Here is a 25,206-nt window from a genome sequence, read left to right on the forward strand (position 1 = left end):
TTACCACCCGACGCCTGGAGATAGAACACCTCATATTCCACCTTGGAACCCTGCAACCACATGGGATAAATGTGGATTTCAACAGCTTCCTCATTTCCCTTCCCTCCACATTATCCCAGTCTCAAGCCTCCAACTCGACACCACCCTCCTGACCTGGCCATCACTCCCCCCTCTGACCTATCAACTTCTCTCTCACCTACCTCCACCAATCACTTTCTGAGCTGCCTTCCCCCAAACCTGACCCCTCCCATTTATCTCTCAGCCCCAACCCAAAAGCCTCATTCATGATGAAGGGCTTATGCCTGCAACGTCGATTCCCCTATTCCTCGGATGCTGCTTAACCTGCTGTGCTTTTCCAGCACCACACTTTCGGCTACTACAAATGATTACAAACATTAGAACACAGCACAGAACTGCACAGTACAGGCCCTTTGGCCCTCAATGTTCTGCCAACCTTCTATCCTACTCTAAGATCAAACTAAACTCCATACCCTTCATTTTACTATTATCCATGTGCCTCTCCAAGAGTTGCTTAAATGTTTCTAATGTATCTGAGTCAACTACCACAGCTGGCAATGCATTCCATGCACCTTTTTCCAATCACCTTAAAATTATCCCGCCCTTCATGATAGCCATTTCCACCCTGGGGAAAAAAGTCTCTGCCTATCCACTCTATCAGTGTCTCTCATCATCTTGTAAACCTCTATCAAGTGCCCTCTCATCCTTCTTCATTTCAAAGAGAAAAGCCCTAGCTCCATCAACCTTTCTTCATAAGACATGCCTCCAGTCTAAGCAGCATCCTGGTAAACCTCCTCTGCAACTTCTCCAAAGCTTCCACATCCTTCCTGTAATGAGACAACCAGAACTGAACATGATATTTCCAAGTGTGGTCTAACCAGGGCTTTATACAACTGTAGCATAACCTCATGACTCTTAAACTCAATCGTTCTGCTAATCAAAGTCAATACACCATGCACCTTCTTACCAGTGCTATCAACTTGGGTGGTAACTTTGAGGGATCTGTGGACATGGACCCCAAGATCCCTCTGTTCTGCCACACTGTCTTTAACCCTGTAATCTGCATTCAAATTTGACCTTCCAAAATGAATCACTTCATACTTTTCCAGGTTGAACTCCATCTGCCACTTCTCAGTCCAGCTTTGCATCCTGTCAATGTCCCATTGCAAACTACAACAGCCCTCCACACTATCCACCACTTCACTAACCTTTGTGTCATCAGCAAACATATTAATCCACACTTCCACTTCTTTGTCTAAGTCATTTATAAAAATCTCAAACAGCAGAGGTTCCAGAACAGATTCCTGTGGAAAACCACTGCACATCGAGCTCCAGGTGAATACATTCAATCTATTGCCACCCTCTGTCTTCTATGGGCCATCCAATTCTATATCCAGACAACCAAATTTCTCAGTATCCTAAGCCTCCTTATTTTCTGAATGCGCTTACTATGGGGACTCTTATAAAACTCTGTTCTAAAATCCATATACACCACATCCACTGCTCTAACTCCCATCAATATGTTTTGTCACATCCTCAAATAATTCAATAAAACTTGTGAGACATGACCTACCGCTCACAAAGCTATGCTGACTGTCTCTAATAAAACAAGGTTTTACCAAATAATCATAAATCCTGTCTTCCAGAATCCTCTCCAATAATTTGCCCACTACTGACATAAGAATAATTAGTCTGTAGTTCCCAGGGTTATCCCTATTCCCTTTCTTGAACAAGGGAAAAACATTTGCCATTCTTCAATCATCTGGTACTAGTCCAGTGGGCAGTGAGAGTGCAAAGATCACTGCCAAAAGGCACAGCAATCTCTTCCCTTGCTTCCTTGGTTATATCCCGTCTGGCCCAGGTGACTTATCTATCCTCACATTTTTCAAAATTTCCACCACATTCTGGATCAACATCTGACAACAGCCAGAAAGATGGATATAGTCAATGGTTACAAAATGGAATTTACACCAATTTTGGCAAGTAATGATGCCTCCCAGGTTTATCTTCATTCTGTATCTGACTGTACATTGCCTAATCAAAGAGATGCTGCATTTAATAGAACCAAGCAAATGAAGACCTGTGCAACTATTTAAACATTTACTTATCAGCCTGATATTTTGCATCTCTTTGTCTAACAAGCAATTCACAAATCCCATCACATTTTACAAATTGATAAATGTTGAATCTACTCTGAAAGGTTTTCACTGTGTTGACTGTTTGTAACTTCACTATTCTGGTGCAGCTAGATAATCTGCTGACATGACTGGGATGTCATTTATAATTGACCTCATAGCTTAGGAACAAAATTTAATAACCCATCAAAAGAGGATATGGAAAATGTGATACAAGGTTAACCTATGCCAGTGGTTTTGAAATAAAAATAAAAAGTGCTCGAAGTAATCAATTGGTCTGCAGCATTTGTGAAGACAGAAAGAGTTAACGTTTTGAGTCCATTATGATCTGAAGTGATGACGATATTGGACAATTGAGGTTTTGGATTGAAAGCTTGTTGGATCAATTTCTTACAGTGTGGCTACTGTTAAATAGTGACTGACCATATTCACATGATCTTTCAAATGCCAGTGATGTTTCAATTTTAAAAAATCATTATTTCACAATATAAGAAACAATTTGGAAATATTTTAGAATAAAGAGCAAAATACAGACAAAAGTCAATCCTTTCCCAGCAATATCCTTTAAGTCACTCAATCCCACTGAAATATCTGTTCTTGTTTCACTTTAAGACTTATAATTCAAATTGACTCTTTCCAGACCTGATAACATAGAGTCTTCTTTTTTTAGATTTGAAAGCCTGGAATTTCTTTCATCTCATTCAACTTGGTGAACTCCTTCAAACTCTCACAATCTGGAATTTGCTAAATAAAACCACCCCTCTGCTACAATGACATCTCTTCTCCTGAACCCAAACTACTAGTAGCCCCTGACTATTTCAGTCACCACAGCCGTCAAAATGCAAACATGCAGCAATTAATTCACCAGATAACTGATCAAGTCATTTAAATTAAGCTGCATGCTTGCTCGGGAAAGCATGTAATTGCTTTTATAATTCATGCAGTGGAGAACGGATCTGTCATTCATCACAAGACAAGTAGGATTTTTCCAGAAACATGAGTTTTCTTCAAGCTCTGGAAAATGATATCAGTGAACCTATCCTGAACTCTGCTTAGTTCTGGGGGAGTGAGGGGGTAAGGGTGGGTGTTTGTGAGATGTGTCAGAGACACTGATCAAAAACAAAGAATTCCGCAAAGATGGATGTTGCGCCTCATGCATCCTCATAACCTGTTAGAGAGCAGGCTGCTTGATTCTCATTGCAAACCCCTTTAAATGATGATATTTGCAGCTTTATGAGGCAGCAACCAGGAGTTGCCTGACTGCAGTCTGAGTTCTCACCACTGAGTCTCAATCTTCAGTTTGTGCTGCAACAGGAGCTGTGACATTGACCATAAGATCCTGGATCACAGTTGGGCCTTAAGTATGCAAATGGAATTTGCTGCCACATCTGGGAGTGGGAGGGGGGGAGGTGTGGGAGAGGGGTGCAGGGAGGGGGGCTGCACCTTTCCCTATGCCTTGATGTTGAATGCAATCTTTCTTCACTGGACACTTCAATCAACCATCTTCTGCAGTCTATCTCATCAAAGTATTTATTTGTGTCCTCAGCAGCAGCAGTACATATATGGCAGTGCATCCATCTCAAAGTTGCTATCTGTGGTGCCCTTGCTCCCTGCCCTGGCTACTTGGTGTTCCATCACATTACAGGTACCACTTCCATACTGTCTTTGAAGTACATGTCCTTACAGTGTTTACGTTAAAAGCTATTGATAAGGTAACACATACTAGGCTACTTAATAAGAGCCCATGGTGTAGGAGGTAGTACATTAGCATGGATAGAGGCTTGGCTAAATATTACAAGACAGAGAGTCAGGATAAGGTGAGTATTTTCAGGATATCAAAGTGTATCGAGTGAAGTGCCATAGGAATCAGTGCTAACTCCACATTTACTTACAACATTTTTTAATGACTTAGATGAGGAAAGTGCAAGAACTATAGGAAAGTTTGTGGATGACCCAAAAATAGGTAGGATGGCAAGTGCTGAGGATGACATAAAGTGTCTTTACAGCGATATCAACAGTTTAAGTGAGTGGTCAAAACCCTGGCAGATGAAATATAGTGTAGGGACATGTGAAGCCTTTTTTGGCAGGAAGAGTAGAGGAGCTGAATATTATTTCAAGGGAGAAAGACTGCAGAAAGCTACAGAACAGTGAGATTTGTGTGTCGTTGTTCATGAATCATGAAAATCTTTCTTCTAAGGTCAGCAAGGAATAAGTAAGGCAAATGGAATATTTACCATTATTTCAAAGGATATGGTATATTAGATAAGATTACCTACTGTATGGAACCAGGCCCTTCAGCCCAACAAGTCCACACTGACCCTCTGAAGAGCAATATATCCAGACCCACTCCAAGACATTATATTTACTCTTGACTAGTGCACCTAACACTATAGGCAATTTAGCATGGCCAATTCACCTAACCTGCACATCTTTGGATTGTGGGAGGAAACCGGAGCACCTGGAGGAAATCCACACAGACATGGGGAGAACATGCAAACTCCACGCAGACAGTTGCTCGAGGTGTATTTGAATCCAGGTCCCTGGCGCTGTGAGGCAGCAGTGCTAACCACTGAGCCACCGTGCCGCCCCCATAAAAGAGTGTTTAAAAGAAGGGAGGTTTTGCTGAAACTACAAAGACAGAAGTTAGACTACAGCTGGAATACTCTAATCAGTTTGCTTTTTTTTAAACCAAGGAAAGATAGACTAGCATTGTAGACATTCCAGAGAATATTCACTCGACTGATACCAGGTGTATGGAGGGATTGTCTTATGAGGAGAGATTCAATAGGTTGGGTTTGTACTCATTGGAGTTTAAAAGAATCCAAGGCAAACATGTTGAAATATATCAGACTTCTATAGACTTGATAACATAGATGTGGAAAGGTTGTTTCTTGTTGTGGGAAGGTCTAGACAAGAAGGTATAATGTCAGGATAGGCAGTCACACATTTTAGACAGATAGGGAGGAATTTATTATCTTAGAGTTTGTGTAACTGTGGAATTCTTTACTACAGAGAATTGTTGAGGCTGAGCCATTGAGTAAATTCAAGGCTGAGATAGACAGATTTTTAATCAAGAAGGGAATCATGGGTTATTGGGAAAAGGCAGGAAGGTGCAGTTGAAGATTTTAAGATCAGCCATGATCTCATTAAATGGCGGAGCTGACTCAATGAGATGAATGGCTTACTTCTACTCCAAAGTCTTAAGGATTTGTAGTTTAAGGATGGAATCAAGTCATCATCTTCTTCTTAAGATTGCATAGACTGGGCTTGTATTCACTGGAATTTAGAAGAATGAGGGGTAATATATAAAATCCTAATGAGATTGGACAGGCTAGATGCAGGAAGAATGTTCCCGATATTTGGAAGTCCCGAATTAGGGGTCACAGTCTAAGAATAAGGGGTAAGCCATGCAGAACTGAGATGAGGAAGAAATTCCTCACTCAGAGAGTTGTGAACCTGTGCAATTCTCTCCACAGGAAGCTGGTGGTGCCAGTTCATCAGATATATTCAAGAGGGAGTTGCAGGTGGCCCTTGTGGCTAAAGCAATCATGAGATAAGGAGAGAAAGTGGGAATAAAATACTGGGATTATATAATCGGCCATGTATGGTGGTGCAGCTTGAAGGGATGAATGGCCTACTCCTGCATCTATTTTCTATGTTTCTTCTTCTTCTTCTTCAGTCCTCCTGTTATTGTTCTTCACCCCACTACCTGTCCAAGTGGAAGTCTATGCATACATGAGTTGAGAAAGGTACAAGGTAGAAATGCTGAATAGAAAATGAGATGTGAGTGGTTATATCATTTGAGGCTTTTAGATCAGAAGACAATATGGGATGAGGTGGAAGTGGTAGGTGGTAATTCAGATCAGCTTCAACGATGAGATTGTTTTTGATGAATTCTACCCAACCACTTTACACAGCCTCAGCAATGACTGATGTAATGATGGTGAGAATTGCCTCCACCAAAATGTAATAATGCAGTCATGGAATTATGGAGCTGTATAGCACAGAAATAGACTCTTGGTTCCAACTCGTCATGCCGACTAGATAACCTAAATTATTCCAGTCCTATTTGCCAGCATTTGGCCCACATTCCTTTAACCCCTCCTACTCATACATCTATCCAGATGTCTTTTAAATGTTGTGATTGTACTAGCTTCCACCACTTCTTCTGGCAGCTTATTCTATATATACACCATCTTTTGCATGAAAGAGTTGCCCTTTAGGTCCCTTATAAATCTTTCCCCTCTGAGCTTAAACCTATGCCTACTAGTTTTGGACTCCCCATCCCAGGGAAAAAACCTTGGCTATTCAGCTTATACATGCCCCTCATGGTTTTATAAACCTCTATAAGGTCACCCCTCAGCCTCCAATGTTCTAGGGAAAACAGCCCCAGCTGATTCAGCCTATCTCTGTAACTCAAACCATCCAACCCTGGCAACATCTTTGTATATCTTTTCTGAACTCTTTAAAGTTTCACAACATCCTTCCGATAGGAGGGAGACCAGAATTGGGGCAGCACGGTGGCTCAGTGGTTAGCACTGCGGCCTCACAGCACCAGAGACCCAGGTTCAATTCCAGCCTCGGGCGACTGTCTGTGTGGAGTTGCACGTTCTCCTCGTGTCTGCGTGGGTTTCCTCCAGGTGCTCTGGTTCCTCCCATAGTCCAAAGATGTGCAGGTCAGGAAAATTGGCCATGCTAAATTACCCATAGTGTTAGGTGCATTAGTCAGAGGGAAATGGGTCTGGGTGGGTTACTTTTCGGAGGGTCGGTGTGGACCTGTTGGGCCGAAGGGCCTGTTTCCACACTGTAGGGAATCTAATCTAAACACAGTATTCCAAAAATGGCCTAACAAATATCCTGTACAGCCACAACATGACCTCCCAACGCCTATACTCAATGCACTGACCAATGAAGGGAAGCATACCAAAAGCCTTCTTCACTATCTTATCTACCTGTGACTCCACTTTCAAGGAGTTATGAACCTGCACTCCAAGGTCTCTTTGTTCAGCAACACTCCCTAGGACCTTACCATAAGTGTATAAGTCCTTCTAAGATTTGCCTTTCCAAAATGCAATACCTCACATTTATCTAAATTAAACTCCATCTGCCAATCCTTGGCCCATTGACCCACCTGATCAAGATCCCATTGCACTCTGAGGTAACCTTCTTTGCTGTCCAATATACCTCCAATTTTGGTTCCATTTGCAAACTTATTAATCATGCCCCCAATATTCACATCCAAATCATTTATATAAATAACAAAAAGCAGTGGATCCAGCACCAATCCTTGTGATACACTGCTGGTCAAAGGCCTCCAGTCTGAAAAGCCACCCTCCACCACTATCCTCTGTCTTCTACCTTTGAGTCAGTTTTGCATCCAAATGGCTAGTTCTCCATTATTCCATGTGATCAAATCTTGCAAAACAGTCTCCCACGGGGAACCTTGTGAAATGCTTAACTGAAGTCCATATAGATCATGTCCACCACACTGCCCTCATCAATCCTCTTTGTTAGTTCTTCAAAAAACTCAACCAAGTTTGTGAGACATGATTTCCCATGCACAAAGCTACATTGACTGTTCCTAATTGGTCCTTGTTTTTCCAAATACATGTACATCCTGTCCCTCAGGATTCCTCCAACAACTTGCCCACCACTGAAGTCAGGCTCACCAGTCTATAGTTTCCTGGCTTTTCCTTACCACTTTTCTGAAATAGTGCACAACATTAGCCACCCTCTAGTCTTCCGGCACCACATGACTATCAATGATATTTCAGCAAGGGCCCAGCAATCACTTCCCTAGCTTTCCACAGAATTCTGAGGTACATCTGATCAGGTGCCAGGGATTTATCCACCACTTTTAAGTCATTAAACAGGTCCTTCTCTTTTTCCCCATGTTCTCTATCTTTTATATCCTTCTCCACGGTAAGCACTGATGCAAAATACTCATTTAACATCTCCCCCATCTCCTGTGGTTCCATGCATAGGCGGCCTTGCTGATCTTTAAGGGGCCCTACTCTGTCCCTGGTTGCCCTTTTGTCCTGAATGTATTTGCAGAATCCCTTTGAATTCCCCTCAACCCTATTTGCCAAAGCTACTTCATGTCTCCTTTTTACCCTCCTGATTTCCCTCTTAAGTATACTTCTACGCCTTTACACTCTTCTATAGATTCACTCGATTTCTGCTATCAATACCTGACATATGCTTCCTTCTACCTAACAGGAACATACTGTCTCTGGACTCTCGTTATCTCATTTTTGAAGGCTTCCCATTTTCCAGTCAACCCTTTACCTGCAAATACCGGACTCCAAATAGCTTTTGAAAGTTCTTGCCTAACATTATCAAAATTGGCATTTATCCAATTTAGAACTTTAACTTTTAAATCAGGTCTATCCCTTTCTATCGCTATTTTAAAACTAATAGAATTATGATCACTGACACTAAAGTGCTCCCCCACTGACACCTCAATCACTTGCCCTGCCTTATTTCCCAAGAGTAAATCAAGTATTGCACCTTTTCTCATAGGTACATCCACACTATGAAGCAGAAAATGTTCTTGTACACACTTAACAAATTCCTCTCCGTCCAAACCCTTAACACTAAAGCAGTCCCAGTCATTCTTTGGAAAGTTAAAATTCCCTACCATCCCTGCTTGGATGGGTGCAGCCCCAATAAAACTCAACATGCATGACAGCATCCAGGACAAAGCAGCCAGCTTGATTGGCACTGTTTCCACAAGCATCCACTCCTTCCATCACCAATGCTCAGTAGCAGTAATGTGTACCATCTACAAGATGCACTGCAGAATTTCATCCAAGATCTTCAGACACACCTTCCAAACCCACAACCACTTCCATCTTGATGGACAAGGGCAGCAGATGTATGGGAACACCACCACCTTCAAGTTTCCCTCCAAGCCAGTCACCATCGTCAGTTGGAAATATATCACCATTTTGTCACTGTTGCAGGTCCAAATCCCTCCCTATTGGCGTTGTGGGTCAAGCTACAGCAGGTTCAAGAATGCAGTTCATCACCACCTTCTCAGGGACAACTAGGGACACACAATAAGTTCTGGCCAGCAATGCCCACATCACAGAAAATGATTGCAATAAACAGCCTATTACTCTTACAAATAACTGAGATCTCCCTACAAATTTGTTTTTCAATTTCCCGCTGATGATAGGACAATTCCAATAAGGTGATCATCCATTTCTTATTACTCAGTTCTGCACAAGTAACTTCCCTGGACGTATTCCCAGGAATATCCTCCCTAACTGCAGCCATAATTTTTATCCCGAATCAAAAATATTACTACCCTTCCTTTCTTGCGCCCCTTTCTATCTTTCCTATAGCATCTATATCATAGAACATTAAGCTGCCAGGCCTGTCCATCCCTGAACCACATCTTTGTAATTGCTATGATATCCCAGTTCCGTGTTCCCAACTATGCCCTGAATTCATCTGCCTTGCCTGTTAGGCCTCATGCATTGAAACAAACGCAGTTTAATGTATCAGTCCCACCTCTGTTTTGTTCCTGCCTGCCCTGACTCTTTGACTTGTTCCTTTTCCCAACTGTACCAGTCACAGACTGATCTTTCCTCACTAGCTCCCTCAGTCCCAGAACCAGCCCCCCAGCCCAACCAGTGGTCTCTAAAGAAGGAGGGCATCTGGTGTGTTCTGTGGTGGAACTGGTCCTCCTGGGAGCAGATACGGCGGAGGCAGAGGAATTGGGAATATGGGATGGCATTTTTGCAAGAGGTAGGGTGGGAAGAGGTGTAATCCAGGTAGCTGTGGGAGTGGGTGGGTTTGTAAAAAATGTCGGTGTCAAGTCGGTTGTCATTAATGGAGATGGAGAGGTCCAGGAAGGGGAGGGAGGTGTCAGAGATGGTCCAGGTAAATTTAAGGTCACGGTGGAATGTGTTGGTGAGACCACAATTTCCCTTCCCACGTGGTTAAAAGATGCCCTCCAATGCATCTCGTCCACATCCCGCACCTCCGCCCTCAGACCCTACCCTCCAACCGTAACAAGGACAGAACCCCCCCCGGTGCTCACCTTCTACCCTACCAACATTCGCATAAACCAAATCATCCGTCGACATTTCCGCCACTTCCAAACGGACCCCACCTGTCTTCTGCAAAGACCCTTCCCTCCATGACTATCTGGTCAGGTCCATGCCCCCCAACAACCCACCCTCCCATCCTGGCACCTTCCCCTGCCACCGCAGGAATTGCAAAACCTGCACCCACACCTCCTCCCTCATTTCCATCCAAGGCCCTAAAGGAACCTTCCACATTCTTCAAATTTTACCTGCACATTCACCAATATCATTTATTGTATCCGTTGCTCCTGATGTGGTCTCCTCTACATTGGGGAGACTGGTCGCCTCCTAGCAGAGCACTTTAGGGAACATCTCTGGGATGCCCGCACCAATCAACCACACCGCCCTGTGGCCCAACATTTCAACTCCCCCTCCCACTCAGCTGAGGACATGGAGATCCTGGGCCTCCTTCACCGCTGCTCCCTCACCACCCGACGCCTGGAGGAAGAATGTCTCATCTTCCGCCTCGGAACACTTCAACCCCAGGGCATCAATGTGGACTTCACCAGTTTCCTCATTTCCCCTTCCACCCACCTCACCCCAGTTCCAAACTTCCAGCTCAGCACCGTCCCCATGACCTGTCCTACCAGCCTATCTTCTTTTCCGCCTATCCACACCACCCTCCTCTCTGACCTATCATCTTCATCCCACCCCCATCCACCCATTGTACTCTTTGCTACCTTCCCCCACCCTCCTCCCTGACCTCTCACCTTCATTCTCATCCCCATTCACCTATTGTACTCTATGTTACTTTCTCCCCACCCCCACCCTCCTCTCATTTATCTCTCCACCCTTCAGGCACTCTGCCTGTATTCCTGATGAAGGGCTTTTGCCCGAAACGTCGATTTTGCTGCTCCTCGGTTGCTGCCTGAACTGGTGTGCTTTTCCAGCAGCACTCTACTCCGGAAACCCATCTCTCTGACTGTATCTGCAGTTTATCTCCCTTCCTGCAACTGCTATCCATCACACGCCCCATCTCCTTTAAATTCCTCATTGCCGCTTACTGCCACTCCAAACAATCCATATAACCCAATAGAATTCGCAACCAAACATACTTTCTGTCGACATAATCATCAGTAACATGGGAACTTTCCCTAATCTACCACATCTAACATGAAGATCATATCGCTCTACCAAAGGCCACCTTTGCCCTTAACAATCCACAGACCCAGAAAATAGCACAGTCTTACTGCTCTAAAAAACACTGCTTCAGGCTAAATGAGTACATAAGTTTCATTTTTTTAAAATTTAATCAAGAGACAAATCTTAATAAAACACATAATCAAAAAGGAACACACTCTACTCACAATTATAGGTTTAAACAAATCTGTAAGGTTACAAGCCACTTAGCTACTCCCCTGCTGTGAGCTCTCCCACATGTGTTGCTCCAAGGTCAGCTGTGAATTTCACTTTGTTATTTTTTGTTAGGCTTCTCAGATGCCCAGAGAGACTTGAAATCAAACAGCAGAACAGTCAGCTGTGCGGTTTCACTGTTGGAACAGACAGCAGTGGAAGTTTATTTCTCCATTTGACTTACTTCCCATGTGGTCACTGCCTTTGTCTCTTTTCCTCATTTTTAAAGTGCTATTGTATTGACCTTTTTTTCTAAATGTTCCACAACAATGCATCAGCTTATGAAACAGTAATTCAAGGAAATCAGCTCCAACACTGAAAATACCACAAAAAAGGAACAACTCTTACAGCCACAACTTTTTCCTGTCGTCTATCTTGGATTACCCAGGGTCATGTATGTCCTGTACAGATGAGCTGTTATCTGTGGTTATGGTTTGTCCTGCAAGAGAAAGGGAAGTATGTCATTGAGTGCAATGCTGTGTATTTGGGTAATGTGTCTTTCAGAAGTGCATTTGTTGAGAGACACAAGCCATTCTGCACATTATTGAGGAGTGTTCCCTCTACAGATTAAGTGGTGGATTAATGATCTTAAAATCAACAAATGAGGAGACTATTTCATGGCTTCAGGGATTTGTTTTTGCAAATAGCCAGATATTTGTGTAACATGCAAAATATGGGTGTAAGACTCAGTGTTAAGTGTATGATGCTGAGGTGAGCTGTAAATGGCAGACGTGAGTCATGGTGCTTTGAGCAATGAAGGAGGTTTGTAGTGCAGCTCTTCAGTTGTCAGCTCTCCCAACCATCCTTTAACTCTCAAAGTTGTTTGTCTCCACAGTCTCTCCTATCCTTGCTGAACCACAGCTCACAAAATGACAGCTGTGTTACTTCTTATTATTTTAACTTGCTGTGTCTAATTGACACTCATCTCTTCCTTGCCAATTTTTAGGTCTGACTCTAAGTGTATTGATGAATATTAGAGTGTGAGAGGAGAAATTAGCCACATATTATTTTTCCTACTGTCTACTTTGGTACAAGCCAATATTTCTTTTTTTTTTCTGGTCTCACCCACAAGCACCTTATCACTAAAAGAACAGTCATTTCAAACCAGTTCTAACAAATCTGAGCGATTTTTCAGGATTTGCCATTTGCCTGCTTATGCATTCAGTGTTTGGGAGAAGTGGTCAATCTATGACCAGCATGATCAGTAATGGCTATTCCGATTATCAGTTGGCATGAATTCTGAAGCTATTGACTGAATTTGAAAGTACTTCTCTGAACTTTCGAAGGCGGCAGCCTCCATAGATCTGGGAAGTTCAAATACCTGTTCAAGGAATCCTTCTCAGCCTTGTTTGACATTAATCCGAGGAAAGTTAAACAGAAATAATTACATAATTTGACAGAGTCGAAGATTTGACACATTGGTAACACAGTAGGAGGATTCTAATAGAACAACAACAATTTGCATGCAAACAGCAGGTCTAGTGTAGCAAATGTTTTCAAGGTGCTTCAGAAGGGCATGGAGCAAATCAACTTTGAGATTGAAGGCTACTTTGCCTAGATGATGACAAACTCTTTGATTGTTGTTGAATTGCTCTCATTCAGACGGCTGGGGAGCACTCCATTGCACTCCTGGCTCAGTGACGTTAGGAAAAGATTAGTCACTGTAGAAGTCCTAGTCTCTGATCTACTCTTGCAACCACAGCATTTATATGCTTGCTGCACTTCAGGTTCTGGTTAATTCAATCATGACTAGAATAGACTAACTGACGAAAAGCCATGTCACAGGTGCAGATGTTAAGAAAAGTTTGAGTTAAGATTTGGAGAGAATTAGGGAATTTCAGAGTTACATATCCAAGCAGCTGGAAGGACTGGCCTCCATTGGTGAAACGTTTAAAATCAGGAATGTGTCAGAGCCCAGAATTGAGGGGTATTAATATAAAAGAGGGTTATACACCTGGAAGGAGTGTCCATACTGTGTGGTAAGGCCCCGGTGAGATTTCATAATAATGTATGACAAGTCTGGCTGCTTCTGTGTTATAAAGTCATTGAATGATGCAGCACAGAAAGAGTCCCTTCAGTTTAACTCATTCATATCAACCTGATATCCGACACAGAACAAGTCCAATTTTCCTGCATATCCCTCGTAACCTTTCCTATTCATGTATCTGTCTAAATGTATTTTAAGTGTTGTAATTGTACCTGCCTCTACCACTTCCTCTCATTCCATACACTAACCACCTTCTGCGTAAAAAAAGTTGCTGCTCAAGTTCTTTTTAAATCTTTCCTCTCTCACCTTAAACCTATGCCTTCTAATTTTGGACTACCTTACTTTTGGAAAAAGACCTTTGTTATTCACCGTATCTATGCCCCTCATGATTTTATAAACCTCTATAAGGTCACCTATTAACTTCCAACCTCTATGGAAAGTAATCCCAGCCTATTCAGCCTCTCTCTATAACTCAAGCCCTCTAGTCCTAGCAACATTCTTGTAATTTTTGTTTTCTGTAACTTTTCAAGTTTAACAACACCCTTCTTATATCAGGACGACCAGAATTGTACCCAGTATTCTAAAAGTGGCCTTGCCAATGTCCTGTACAGCCGCAAAGTGATGTCCCAACTCCAATACTCAATGCTCTGACCAATGCAGGCAAGCATGTCAAATGCCTTCTTCAACACCCTGTCTACCTGCAACACCAATTTCAAGGAACTACAAACCTGTACCCCTGGGTAACTCTGTTCAAAAACAAACCTCAGGGTCCTATGATTAACTGTGTAAGTCCTGCCCTCATTTGCCTTAGCAAAATGCAACATCTCACATTTAACTAAATTAAACTCCATCTGCCACTTCTCGGCCCATTGGCCAATTTTGTCAAGATCGCTTTGTACTCTTCCAATGTACCACCAATTTTGTTGTCATCCACAAAGTTACTAATCATATCTCCTATTCTTTCAACGAAATCATTGATATAAATTACGAAGAACAGAGGAGTGGACCCAGAACTAATCCGTGTGGCACATTGCTGGTCACAAGGCTCTAGTCCGAATAACAGTCCTCTAACACCACCCTCTGTCTTCTACCATCAAGCCATTTTTGTATCCTATTGGCTATCTCTCCCTGAATCATATATGATCTAACCTTACAAACCAGTCTACCATGCAGGTCCTTGTCGAAGGCTGCTAAAGTACATGGAGACTGTGTCTACACCTCTGCCTTCATCTATCTTCTTGGTAACTTCTTCAAAAACACAAAGACTTTCAGCACCCTCACTTATATAATGTGGACTCTTTTCAAGACATCATTATTTATTTTCTCAATTTCCCTAGCTTCCATATTCTTGCATGTACTGATGGACAGCAATTCAAAAAACCCTTTTCCTAAAGGACAATCACATATCATATGAAAAGCACATATCACATGATAACAAATAGGAGGAAAGGCAATGAAGACAGAACAGTGAAATAATAGCTCGTGCGTCCCTTCAGCTATTAATCAAGATGAGAGCGTTTACATTATGAGGTCTGAAGCCTCTCCCTCGGCCAAGTCCACAGCTGCAATCTTGTTTGCAGGTGGAGCCAGTAGGAGACTATGAAGTTTTGCTGATGCTTGAAACATCTTAACCTTGGGAGAAATTGAAACTATAACTTGTAAACATAAAGCAACTGTTGCAGATTTTGCAGCATCCATTGGGAATTCTAACTTGCATTGGCTGAGAATCAAGAGTGGTAAAGTGCGTAGGGGAATTCAGCCATCTGGAAAGAAATGTGTAAGGGGAAAGAATTAAGTCTTCAGGGAAGCCATTGAGGTAGGATTTTAGGTTCTTTGTTTTCTGCTCTGGAGCTTAGCAATGGGCAGGAATATTAAGACAGACAGCAGAATCATTTGAAAGGAAATGAGAATTTGGCAAAGTGCATATGTAATTATAAGAGCTTGGATCAGGGAGATTTAAGTAGTCGAACATGTCTGGTTCCAGGTTATGGAAAAAAAGCAGCAAAACTTTGATAGGAAATGAGAAATTATTTCAAACCTGTTTTCTCAGTAAATCAAAGATGACCTTTTAGTTGTGTGTTGAATGATATTTGCAATGGTGATACTGCTTAAAGTTGTAACACTGCTTAAATTTGTTCCGTGATCACAGAACCGATCTTTAACAAAATTCACTCTGGACTCCAATCCTTAAGATTGCGCAAGACCTCGGCTAAACTGTGAAGTGATGTTCGAGGGAGGCATTACAGATTAAGGTTATAATATTGGTTCCAATCTCCTATGAGAAGCAATTGGTTGGGTTACCACTGATGCAGTCAAAGCTTTGGGTCCAAGCTTGATAGGGTGAAATTGGTTGAGAAAGATTCACCTAGATTGGCTCAACCTTTTCCATTTGGAGGCTGCCTGAATGAAGTCCTAATTGAATATCACAAGGTTTTTCAGGAAGGTCTAGAGACTGTCAAAGGAGTCAAGGCCACATTGCATGTTGACCAGGAAGCAATTCCATGATTCTGCAAGGCCCGCCCAGGGGCAAAACGTAGAGGCAGAAATCAGAAGGCTGGAAAGTGAAGGAATCATCAAACCAGTCCAGTTTGTGGAGTGGGCAGCACTTGTCATACAAATTGTGAAGCCTGATGAATCGGTTTATCTTTGTGGAGATTTTAAACAAACCAAAAATCATTTTTGCTGCTGGATAAGTATCCAATTCCTCATGGAGAGGATTTATACCAAAAGCATGTGGGGTGTCCTTCATGAAGCTGGTCTTGCCTGTATTCCTGATGAAGGGCTCTTGCCCAAAACGTCAACTTTCCTGCTCCTCGGATGCTGCCTGAACTGCTGTGCTTTTCTAGATGCTGACTGGCAGTTGTGGTTAGAGAAGGATGGCCAAATGCTACAATTAATACCCATAAAGATTTGTACCAATATACGAGACTACCTTTTCGGGTATTGTCAGCTTGTGCAATGCTTCAGCACATGATGGAGAAATTTTACAATGTCTACGTCAGGTTGCCTTTATCTAGAGGATGTACTAATAGCAAGGAAGACCAGTAAGGAACACTTAGAGAACTTGAACATAGCCCTTCGACATTTCTCCCAGGCGGGCATATGCCTTAGAAGGGAAAAGTGTATGTTCCAGGCATTCCAAGTTACCCACTTGATTTACAATGTCGACAAAACTGGGTTACATCATGTTGGAAGATAAACTAATGGTGATCAAAGGTATCATGGCTCCTACATCTGCACTGAAGGTAAGGTCTTTCCTTGGGCTGGTGAATTACTCCAGAAAGTTCATATATAACTTGGCGTCCATCCTGGCATCTTTCCATCAACTCCTAAAAAATGGTCAGCTATGGAAATGGTCTCGTATCCAAGCCACAAATCTCAGGAAAGTGAAGAAATAACTGTCATCCTCAAAGGTTTTGGCACTCTATCATCCCAAGCAAGACCTGGTTTTAACAGACAATGCCTCCCCGTACGGCATAGGGGTAGTATTAACTCATAGATGGCTTAATAGAGAGGAATGCTCAATAGCATATGCATCCAGGACTTCACGTAACACAGAGCATAAATATGCTTAGGTAGAAAAGAAAAGTTTAGCTGTCATATGTGGAGTCAGGAGGTTCCACAAATACCTTTATGGACATACATTTATAATAATAACAAACTACAAACCTCTGTTGGGTCTACTTAAAGAGGACAAGACAGTGCTGACCATAGGTTCAGGTTGAATTCTGTGGTGGGTACTAATTCTAAGGGCGGATAATTACAAGTTGGAACAGGTCCAGGAGACCAAGTAGCAAATGCGCATGCATTGAGCCACCACCCACTGGCAGATACAGCCCTGGTGCTACCCCTACGTGAAGAGTCTGGAATGATTTTAAATTTTCTGGAACCACTTCCAATCATAGCTGATAATATCAGACTTCGGATGCAGAAAGATCTGATCCTGGCAAAACTGAAACAGCTAGAGGTGATGGGGGAAGCCAAAGGACTGTCACAACCCAAATTTAAAAACATTTTGGAACTGGAGACACGAGATCTGTCAAGGACAGCATATTATTATGGGGAGCAAGAGTGATTGTCCCGAGCAAATGTCACCACCAGATGCTTGCTGAACTCCACAAGGGTTATCCAATAGTTTCCAAACTGAAGATGTTTGTCAGAAGTTATGTTCGGTGGCCAGGCTTGGGTGCAGACATATTTCCAAGAGTTGAATGGTATTTGACATATAAGGACAGCTCCATACCATGCATCATTCAATGGTTTGGCAAAAAGAGTTGTCCAAAATTTGAAGGTAGGCTTAAAGAAAAGGCCTACAGTTTCACGAGAGACCAAACTGCCCCGATTCCTATTTGACTAAAGGCCCACATCTCATGCAACTACAGAGGTAGCTCCAGCAGAGTTGCTAATGGAAAGAAGACTCTGCACCAGGTTAAATCTGATCTTCGTGGAACTGGGAGGAATAAGTGAAATGATATCAGGAATGTCAATGTTGACATAAGACTCCGCAAAACATCACAAGACACAAGAGACAGTTTACTTCAAGGGACAAAGTTTGTTATAGGAACCATAATAAAAGCTCTGTCTGGTTAAGATAGGTCCTGAAGAAGGGTTATACCTGAAACGTCGACTTCTCCACCTCCTGATGCTGCTTGGATTCCTGTGTTCTTCCAGCTTCCTGCCTGTCTACTTTGGATTCTAGCATCTGCAATTTTATTTGGCTCTGCACGGGTAAGAGGTATTGTTCATGTGAGGTCAGGTCCACTGACTTCAGGTAGGTGTGATGGTCCTGAACAAGCATGTGGACCATACGAAAGCTGCAAACTTGCGAATAGTGTGGGAGCCCGGTTCCTCAGTAGCCTTTCCGACTGTTCTGGAAACCATGGGTTCTCCCTCTCTGTCAAGCATTGAAAATACCTTGGAATCTGAGATGGACACAGCAGATGTCACTGTCTCAGTACCTTTGTCACCTGAAGAAGAGAATGAATTCCTTCTGAGATGCTCTGGGTACAAGAGGTGAACTACAATGTTATATGCTACCTGCATCAGGGGCATAGCTGGAGGAAATTGGCCCAGTGCTAAAATGCCCCTGGAGGATCTACAATTTTAAAAGTTCCATCTGCGATATACATTCACCAGTTCAACTTCCAACATTCAAAGATTCACACAGTCAAATCCTTTGCTAATCAGTTGGAAACTCAAATTTGTTCTACATTTCAAACAACTTAAGATGAAACCATTGTTTATTTTCAGGTGAATCTGCTTAAAGTTTTAAATCTATGAGAAAGCCTACCTGAAGATCACATCTGGTGCTAAACTATGAAAGATCAAGGTGGATCTGAGGCAGATTTTTCCAGTCACCACAGTTTGCATCTGTCCTGCATCGCTGGTCTCAGTGAATGGGAAATCTTCTCTTTGATCTATCTGCACACACACAGATGTTAAATTGCAGATGTCATAATTTGTTGCCAATACAATATAAAGTTAAGCAGGAGATTTCTTGTCCAGGTTTCTATTGAATTGGTATAGAAGCAAATTTACAAAGATAATAGATTTTCAGGAAATAAGCAAAACTCAGGCATTTGGTCATTTATTTCAAGCATCTACCAGTATAGTGCAGGAAGAGGCCAAAGACTACCCTGAATCTGGCCTCACTGTGAGGGTTCAAATACCCACTTCATCTTCAGCTCAGAATGGAAGAAAAGTCAGTGACACTCAAATTTTAAATGCAAGTAAATTGTTTTCTCTACATTTTTCTTGTAACATTAATATGGCGGCACATACTCCTTCCCCTGTATACTAATGGTTAGTTAGTGCTTGGTTGTCCAATTATGATTGAGTTTTTAGTACATCACTTCATATTAATAATTACTTGTTGCTGTGATCTGAATGGTATGTGAAAGGTTAAATTCTTAATGACTACTACCTCTCAATAATAATGTTTGAGTTTAGTTATTCTTCTAGCTACTGTCCTTGATACAAGATAAGGGAGGCACCTTTATAATTAATTTTTAAACCTTTCTTTCTAATGCCTTTTTTAGTGAGTTTCATATATATATATATATATATATATATATATGTATATACTATATCAATGATTATCTTGAAGAATCTTAATTAAGACCTACTTGTAGTATTATAGCTGATTGATTAGAGAAATTTTAAGAGAAACACACTTATTGGTGATAAATGTTATTATCTTTAGGATGGATTAAGATGCATATCCAAACTTTCTGAGAAAACAGACAGCCATTATTTTCTGTGCTGATATCACATGAAGTAAATGTTTCCCACACTTTATAATTTCTGTTACTCCAAAGTTTGTTGGGGCTTTTGTCAACCATTTTATGCTGTTCTGTCATGGGCAGCCCTGACAGTTGGTAAGGCATAATTAGGATTCATCTGGTTAAATACTGGCATTTTAGTATTCAGGAGAATGGTTCCATGTCAGATGCTTGATTTCAACAAAATGCCATATTTCCTAGCATTGTTAAAGTGGCCTCAAAAAAGTATTTCTCGTAAAAATTTTGCTTGTGGAGAACCTTACTGGCCCAGCGAAGATCTTCAAGTTTATCCAAGAGGTGGGACCTAGCTGTGTTTGAGAGCGAGAATTTCTGGCTGTATTTCAGAGGGTGGACCTTGGGAACTGGCTGAGAACATGTCTATCCCCTATAACACTCTATGCTGTATCAAAGAAGAACAAAGAAAATTACAGCACAGAAACAGGCCCTTTAGCCCTCCATGCCTGCACTGATCCATATCCTCTATCTAAACCTGTCACCTATTTTCCACGGATCTGTATCCTTCTACTCCCTGCCCGTTCATGTATCTGTCTAAATACATCTTAAATGACACTATCATACCTGCCTCTACCACCTCTGCTGCCAAAGCAGTCCAGGCACCCATCATCCTCTGCGTAAAGAACTTTCCATGCATATCTCCCTGAAATCTTTCCCCTCTAACTTTGAACTCGTGACCCCTAGTAATTGAGTCCCCCACTCTGGGAAAAGCTTCTTGCTATACACCTTGTCTATACCTCTTATGATCTTGTAGACCTCAATCAGGTCCCTCTTCAACCTTCGTCTTTCTAGTGAAAATAATCGTAGTCTACTCAACCTCTCTTCATGGCTAGTGCCTTCCATAACAGGTGACATACTGTTCGACATCCTCTGCACCCTCTCCAAAGCATCCACATCCTTTTGCTAATGTGGCGAACAGAATTGTTTGCAGTATTTCAAATGTGGCTGAACCAAAATCTTATAAAACTGTAACATGGCCTGCCAACTCTTGTACTCAATAACCCATCTGATAAAGGAAAGCATGCTGTATGCCTTCTCAACTACTCAATTGACCTACATTACCACCTTCAGGCTACAATGGACATAATCACCCAGATCTCTCATTACATCAATTTTCCCCAAGGCTTTTCCATTTAGCATATAGTTGACTCTTGAATTGGATCTTCCAAAATGCATCACCTCACATTTGCTCAGATTGAACTCCATCTGCCATTTCTATGGCCAACTCTCCAATTTATGCTGCATTCTCTAACAGTCCCATTCACTATCTGCTACACCTCCAATCTTAGTGTCATCTGCAAACTTGCTAATCAGACCACCTATACCTTCCTCCAGGTCGTTTATCACAAACAACAGTGATCCCATCACAGATCCCTGTGGAACACCACTGGTCACAGTTCTCCATTTTAAGAAACTCCTTTCTACTACTACTCTCTTCGCCTGCTGCCCAGCCTGGACCCCATGCAATGACACTTTCTCCATCAGCCTACCATGGGGAACCTTATCAGACACCTTACTGAAGTCCATGTATGTAACATCTACAGCCTTTCCCTCATAAAACAACTTTATCACTTCCTCAAAGAATTCTATTATGATGGTGAGACATGACCTTCCCTGCACAAAACCATATTGCCTATCACTGATAAGCCCATATTCTTCCCTTAATATCTTCTCCAGCAGCTTCCTTGCCACTGATGTCAGGCTCGTCCATCTATAATTACCTGGATTATCCTTACTCCCTTCTTGAACAAGGGGACAACCATCAGCAATTCTCCAGTCCTCCGGAACCTCATCTGTGTTCAAGGTTGCTGCAAAGATATCTGTTAAAGCCCCAGCTATTTCCTCTCTCAGTTCTCACAGTAATCTGGGGTAGATCCCACCCGGACCTGGGGAATTGTCCACCTTAATGCCTTTTAGAATACACAATATTTCGTCCCTCCTTATGCCAACTTGACCTAGAGTAATCCAACATCTATCCCTAACCTCAACATCTGTCATGTTCTTATCCTCGATGAATACTAGTGCACTAAGCATCTCACCCATTTTCTCTGACTTTACACATAATTTTACTCCTTTGTCCTTGAGTTGGCCAACCCTTTCTCTAAGGAGAAAGTGAGGTCTGCAGATGCTGGAGATCAGAGCTGAAAATGTGTTGCTGGAAAAGCGCAGCAGGACAGGCAGCATCCAGGGAACAGGAGAATCGACATTTCGGGCATAAGCCCTTCTTCAGGAATGAGGAAAGTTTGTCCAGCAGGCTAAGATAAAAGGTAGGGAGGAGGGACTTGGGGGAGGGGCGTCGGAAATGTGATAGGTGGAAAGAGGTCAAGATGAGGGTGATAGGTCAGACTGGGGTGGGGGCGGAGAGGTCGGGAAGAAGATTGCAGGTTAGGAAGGCAGTGCTGAATTCGATGGATTTGACTGAGATAGGGTGGGGGGAGGGGAAATGAGGAAACTGGTGAAATCCGAGTTCATCCCTTGTGGTTGGAGGGTTCCTAGGCGGAAGATGAGGCGTTCTTCCTCCAACCGTCGTTTTGTTGTGGTCTGACGATGGAGGAGTCCAAAGACCTGCATATCCTTGGTGGAGTGGGAGGGGGAATTGAAATGTTGAGCCACAGGGTGGTTGGGTTGATTGGTCCGGGTGTCCCAGACGTGTTCTCTGAAACGCTCCGCAAGTAGCCGGCCTGTCTCCCCAATATGGAGGAGGCCACATCGGGTGCAGAGGATGCAATAGATGATATGTGTGGAGGTGCAGGTGAATCTGTGGCAGATATGGAAGTTTCCTTTGGGGCCTTGGAGGGAGGTGAGGGGGGAGGTGTGGGCGCAAGTCTTGCACCTCCTGCGGTTGCAGGGGAAGGTGCCGGGAGTGGAGGTTGGGTTGGTGGGGGGTGTGGATCTGACGAGGGAGTCACGGAGGGAGTGGTCTTTACGGAATGCTGATAGGGGAGGGGAGGGAAATATATCCTTGGTGGTGGGGTCCTTTTGGAGGTGGTGGAAATGACGGCGGATGATGCGCTGTACATGGAGATTTGTGGGGTGGTAGGTGAGGACCAGTGGGGTTCTGTCCTGGTGGCGGTTGGAGGGGCGGGGTTCAAGGGCAGAGGAGCGGGAAGTGGAAGAGATGCGGTGGAGGGCATCGTCGACCACGTCGGGGGGGAAATTGCGTTCCTTGAAGAAGGAGGCCATCTGGGTTGTGCGTTTTTGGAACTGGTCCTCCTGGGAGCAGATGCGGCGGAGTCGAAGGAATTGGGAGAATGGGATGGCGTTTTTACAGGGGGCAGGATGGGAGGAGGTGTAGTCCAGGTAGCTGTGGGAGTCGGTCGATTTGTAGTAGATGTCCGTGTTGATTCGGTCGCCTGAGATAGAAATAGAAAGGTCGAGGAAGGGGAGGGAGGAATCTGAGACTGTCCAGGTGAATTTGAGGTTGGGGTGGAAGGTGTTGGTGAAGTGGATGAACTGTTCAACCTCCTCGTGGGAGCACAAGGCGGCGCCGATACCAGCTCAGGACCACACTCTCACAGACCTGCAAAGGACCTCTACTGTTCTTCATCCACAGAAGGATCCATAAACAAAACAAACAGTTCTTCCTGGCCATATCGGAAATTAAAGACAGTAAGTACCAAAAACTTTCATGTACTTACCCCCACACTCCGGATTCCTCAACTGTTCCAGAATCTTCCATCGGCCTCCGAAATCAGACTGGCGCCATTACACACGCGGCCGCTACATCACCCGCGGCAATAGCTGCCGCCGATGACGACGATGACGTCACTTCCGCCCCCACCGACCTCGCAGCCTCCGCGATCACCGCCCAAACAACCGCCTCCGCGATCGCCGCCCAGACAACCGCCTCCGCGATCGCCATGATGACAATCGCCGACAGATTCTCGACCTCCGCGGCTATGGGGAATAACTCTGTCTCTGTGGTCGCCGCAGCCACTTCCGCCCCCAGTGACGTCACTAACCTACACGCCCACAACGCCGCATGTGTCTCCGCCCCCACGCCGATCTCCACGCCTATCTCCACGCCTAGCCCCGCCCCCCCGGCGAGTTCGGTCACCACGCCTAACCCCGCCCCTTCGCCGATCTACGACTGCATGCCTAACCCCGCCCCCACGCCTATTTCCAACTCCAGGTCTAACCCCGCCCCTTCGCCTATCGTCATCATCACGCCCAACCCCGCCCCCACGCCGATCCCCGTCCCCGCCCCCAGACCTAACCCCGCCCCCACACCCAGCTCCAGCCCCACACCAGGTCCTAGCTCCCAGCCCTGCCGTGTTTTCACTATCCCTCCAGACCTACCCCTCTCTGAGGATGAAAGATCAGTCCTCAGCAGAGGCCTCACCTTCATTCCCCTACACTCTCGGATTAATGAGTTCAACACGCGGCGTGACATCGAACAATTCTTCCGCCGGCTTCACCTCCGTGCCTACTTCTTTAACCAAGACTCTCGCCCACCCTCTGACGACCCCTTCTCCCACCTCCAACACACCCCATCCACCTGGACACCCCGTGCTGGCCTCCTACCTGCCCTCGACCTCTTCATAGCCAACTGCCGCCGCGATATTAACCGCCACCTGAACTCCCCCACACCTCTCACCCACTCCAACCTCTCACCCTCGGAATGCGCAGCCCTCCACTCCCTCCGTTGCAACCCCAACCTCACTATCAAACCAGCAGACAAGGGAGGCGCGGTAGTAGTTTGGCGCACCGACCTCTACACCACTGAGGCCAAATGCCAGCTCGCAGATACCTCCTCCTACTGCCCCCTTGACCATGACCCCACCCCCCACCACCAAACCATCATCTCCCAGACCGTCCATAACCTCATCACCTCGGGGGATCTCCCATTAACCGTCTCCAACCTCATAGTCCCACAACCCCGCACCGCCCGCTTCTACCTCCTGCCCAAAATCCACAAACCTGACTGCCCTGGCCGACCCATTGTCTCTGCCTGCTCCTGCCCCACCGAACTCATCTCCGCATACCTAGACACCGTCCTGTCCCGCTTAGTCCAAGAACTCCACACCTACGTTCGGGACACCACCCATGCCCTCCACCTGCTCCATGATTTTCGCTTCCCCGGTCCCCAACGCCTTATTTTCACCATGGACATCCAGTCCCTGTACACCTCCATCCCCCATCACGAAGGACTCAAAGCCCTCCGCTTCTTTCTTTCCCGCCGTACCGTCCAGTACCCTTCCACTGACACCCTCCTTCGACTGACTGAACTGGTCCTCACCCTGAACAACTTCTCTTTCCAATCCTCCCACTTCCTCCAAACGAAAGGAGTAGCCATGGGCACCTGCATGGGCCCCAGCTAT

Source organism: Chiloscyllium plagiosum, unplaced genomic scaffold (assembly GCF_037043375.1).
Source record: "Chiloscyllium plagiosum isolate Xiang-an unplaced genomic scaffold, Cpla_swu_hap1 HiC_scaffold_2, whole genome shotgun sequence".
Classification (NCBI taxonomy): Eukaryota; Metazoa; Chordata; class Chondrichthyes; order Orectolobiformes; family Hemiscylliidae; genus Chiloscyllium; species Chiloscyllium plagiosum.